We start from the raw sequence: 4,852 nt of genomic DNA, 5'->3' as shown, positions 1-4,852 counted from the left end.
AAATCAAGCCAGTGTTCTAAGAGATATGTTATTGAAGTAAAGTGCAAACAGCTTGCAGAGAAAGGCTGCATTCAGCCTGGGCTGCCTCCTTCCAGAGCCTGGAGAGGAGAGAGGGTGGTGACAGGGTACAGCACTTACCTTGCTCCATTTATCTGCAAACTCTGGCAAGTATAAGGCAATTTCCTGAGCAAAGCCCCCAACATCAAAAGCGGTGGGGGGAACTACCGGCGAATGCACGACTCTCCCCGGCACTTGGAAAGCGCCCTTCTAGCTCGCGGCCTGCGCTCCTCCGCAAATTACATTAGCGCTAATGTCCAGCGAAGAATCTACGAGACATATTGGGCCTTTAGACTTCAAAACAGGCCTAAATTGGAACCATATTGCGGGAATACTTCTTAGCTAACATTTATATTACTTCAGTTACCAAATCCAGACTAAGTCCCCGGACTCGGCAGGGGAGGACATAATATATTAGGAAGTAAGAGGAGGGTGTTCTCTTCTGGCCTCCTTTTATAAAAATGTACAGAAACTTTCCTCACACTAGCAAGGAAATGACTACAAGGCCCTAAAATGTGGATTTCCAGAGGCTGCTGGGGGGCCGCTCCCCGCCCAGGCCGGCCCCCCAGCTGTGCGTCTGCCGCGCCTTCGGGGAAGAGTTTGCGCACCCGGTTGCGGTGGGAGAGGCTCAGGTTCAGGCAGGTAATTAGACACGAAGAGCGAGATTCAGCGGGGTCTCGGTCAGCTGTCAGAGGATGAGATCGATCTCAGGAGACCCAATCAGCCGCTCCTATACGGATCTTGGTAAGCAAATCTCTTTGGGAACGCGCAAGCTGGTGCTTTACCACGAATTTCAGCGCTCAGGGGAATGGAACGCTACAGCGCAACTTATTTCTGAGTTCTGTCGAAGCAGCCAGTGAAGATTTTTCCTTTCTGCACTTATCTTAATGTGAATATACTGAAATGGAGAACATTCCTACAGCTCAGAAGTTTCGGCCGGCGGGGCTGACCAGGGGGGGAGATGGATGGTGCGGAGAGAGACTCCTTTTAAAGGCCGTACAGGAAGAAGGATGCACATTTAGAGCGACTCGGAGGTCACTCCGTTGCCCACACTCCTCTGGAGTTTGCACTGGTGTTAATGCCCTTACCAAACGATTCCCATCATGAGCTCTCCTGTTCTTCCATTTTTATCACCCTACCTCCTCACCCCATCCCAAAGGGGGAGTGCCTAGAGGGAAAGAAAAGGGAAATAAAGCAGAAGGGTGATAAACTAGCAGATTTAAAGTTTAGGCTGGGAAGAGGGGGGTGTAGTTCCAGCTGTGCCCGGGGAGGACAGAGACTTCACAAGGTCTATCCTATTAAGAGCCCCCAGCACCGTAATCCAGGGGCCGCCTCTACTGCTGTCCTTAGCAGGCTGCTGAATGTCCTTTCCCACAATGAGAGCTTGAAAATCTCTCCTTGATTTTTCAGAAGGAAAATAGATTTTCAGAATGATTTTCGGAATGGAAATCAACGGGTTACAGTGCACTTAGATGTCCTTTAGGCATTCTTTCTCTAAAGTTGTTTTCTACATGACATTTTCAAGACTTGACATGACTTTGGAGAGAAAGAGACAGTCATAGTATTATATGCACCTGTAATTGAACAACACTTAATACATATTTTGTCAGATGCCCACATTCATCTCTCATGTTTGGTTTGCTGCCTTTAGGGAATGTTTCATTTGCCATCTCCCATATTAATTTTATTTGGATTTTCTATTGGGATATACACAGAAATGATCAGTTTCTCCCTGTTTGAGTATTGAAGAGGCCATCAGCTTAAAGTACCCACGCGGACTCACAGATGGTATCTAACATGCAAGTTGATGAAAACTGGCCGAGGACCAGAAATGACTTTGTATCCCCATAGAAATGAGCATAATGCAGTGATCATCACAGGCTTTCAGAACTTTGTTGGCGGTTTGGATAACACTGACTCGCTGGCTCTGGAAGACAGAAACAAATACTAAATATGTTATTACAGATCATAGCTGTGAAACACACCTGGGCAAGACCAGAGAATGAAAATTTAAAAAGTAAAACAAAACAACAAAAATCAGAACTTGCATCATCAGGTGAGTTTTATTTTTTGAAGTATCACCTTAAGAGACTATGCATTTATGGGGCACCTGGGTGGCTCAGTTGGTTAAGCGTCCGACTTCGGCTCAGGTCATGATCTCACGGTTCGTGAGTTCGAGCCCAGCATCGGGCTCTGTGCTGACAGCCAGCTCAGAGCCTGGACCTGTTTCAGATTCTGTGTCTCTCTCTCTGACTCTCCCCTACTCTCTCTCTCTCTCTCAGAAATAAATAAAACATTAAAAAATAAATAAAAATTTAAGAAAGAGACTATGCATTTATACTAATGATGCTATCATCACAGAGAACATTCTAGGAAATGCTCATTTGGAATGACCTTTGGAACCAGTATGCTGATACTCAAGAAACCTGTGACTGCTTTATGCTGCCATGTTGTTTTTGCCCACCCTAACTCTGTGACACGCCTTGACCATTCATTTACCTGATTTATAAGACTTGATACCAAGTGAACTCCTCACATATCCATACCTAGACTCCAAGAACAAACTTTTTTTTTTTCCCCAGTGTGACTATTCATGAGAAAGAGCTTGTACCTTTGAAGGCAAGCCCAGAAGAAAATATGGGAAGATGTTTTGAGCAAGGGAAGCACCATATTCTTTATGCTATTAAAGAGCAAGTTCATTATCTGCTGATGATACTTTTTAATTAATGGAAAAGCAAATAGTGAATCAAATGGGAGAATGGGAGAAAGAACTTCCGGCAACTCTTGACTTCCTCCTTAAGGACTTGTAGTATTTACCACACTGAATGTGTCAGCTTTGATGTGACTTCAGAGTTCCATTTTTTGCTAATGTGCACCGATTTGCATTGTGGGGTTTACCCCCTTTTTTATCATTGGCCGAAGAAACTTTGAGAAAATTTGTGGTACGCTGAATTATCCTTCACCACGATTCACCTCCTTCTTGTCATAGGATTTTATATTCCTCTTCCTGTGGTGTGCAATTTGCCCCTGCCTCCAGGACACATGCTTGATTCATGACTTTGAGCTTGATCCTGTGGCATGCCAGTGCTCTGGACAGTGAAGATGGGTGGGTGTAGGGTTGAGCAGAGACTAGAAGAACAGTAGCAACCCACAGCCTCATGAAACAAGAGCAAAATAGATATATCGATGTATTGAAGTTGTTACTGTAAAAATGCAATGTATAGATATAACCTCATAATTTACCTATAAAAGGCAGATAAAGTTTAGTGAAGGCCATAAAGAAAATCCCCAAATGTCAGTCATCTGGAAAAAAAAATCTGAGGAATTCTATCCAGAGCTCCAGAACCGAGTAAAATGTTTAAAGAATTCCACAAGGATCCAAGTTTGTGCATTGTGTTTATTGGTGCCATATTTGTTGATGGAGGGTTGTCAGGGCATTTCATTAAAAATGAACTTCAAGCATCCAGATATCATATTTGATAACTGGGTGTTGGCATTTTAATGATACAGCAAGCTGTAAGCACTGCTGATAGTGTTTACAAGGCAGGTGGCATGTATTTATTATAAGAGTGCAAGTTACACAATAATTTACAGTAGAGACCTCCAGAATTGAATTACCAAGTCATCTATAGGAATGGTACACACACTTGAGAAAGCAAACGTCAGCCCATTTTATCCTGTGTAAAGACACAAACTTCTATTCGTTGGGTTCAGAAATTGAACCAATGCAAGAATCTGCACACATCCCTTTCCCTCTCTCCCACCACCAGCCATCTTCTCTGAGTCTAGTTAAGAAAAGATGACCATAAGTGGAGTTATTACTATCTTAACTGTAGATAATTTACGGTTCCAAATATCCCCCTGGGCTGCTTCTTAAAGACAAGCTCAAACTTCATCGAACAGATCTCCTAAGATAGTGTACCAAATTTTTTCAGTCATCCATGATGCCTTAGCCTTGAGGAATAGTGGAAACTTGTTGGGGGTGGGGGGGGTTGAAATGAAGCATAGCATCTTCTCCAAGGTTTGGTGGATGACATAGTTACAAGGAAACTTCCAGGCTCTCCCTCCTTATCCTATCCTTCTCTCTCAAAGGTAGAAGACCTATTTTCTCTATGGAATAAACTCTGTGAACTGCATGTTCAAGACTTGGATGTTGATTAAAGAAGTATTTTAGAAAATCATCTCTCAAAATTTGGCTATAGCTGGTTGAGTTGAAGATGTGTATATGCTGTCAACCGGCATTTTCATTTTCAGGTACATAATAGGTAGAGCCATAGTAATGTGTCATTCTGTAGGTCAAAATGGTTGAATATTGACAATTTCCTATGATTCAATGTAAACCTCAAAGGAAGAGCCTCATACATGTTTAGAGGGAGGAAAGAAATGTTTGTTGCAGCATTGTTTGAATAATGAAAAACTGAAAACAAACTATTCATTAACAGCAGAATGAGTAAATTAGAATTTGTTATAAAGCTGTTGAATGAAAATAGCTATATCTATCGTGTAATCTACCATTAATCTCAGAGGGATACTGATTAGTGATTAAAGAAACCTGAAAATTTCAGTGGAAATTGTATACTGTGTACAATTTATATAATGTTGAAAGGCACACAAAGTAATAACAGATACTGGTAGCTATATACATATGTGGTAAAAGGATACAAAAAGGTCCACTGATCAGAGCAGAGAAAAATGGACTTGGGGAGATATCTATTATGTTTTGCTAAAAAAGATCCAAAGTAAATATGGAAAAGCATTAAGAATTTTTTATTTTGGATATGGATCTAGAGGTATA

The sequence above is a fragment of the Crocuta crocuta genome, unplaced genomic scaffold (genome assembly GCF_008692635.1).
Source record: "Crocuta crocuta isolate KB4526 unplaced genomic scaffold, BGI_CrCroc_1.0 scaffold10, whole genome shotgun sequence".
Classification (NCBI taxonomy): Eukaryota; Metazoa; Chordata; class Mammalia; order Carnivora; family Hyaenidae; genus Crocuta; species Crocuta crocuta.
The sequence above is the reverse complement of the archived record's forward strand: the minus strand, read 5'-3'. Positions refer to the sequence as shown.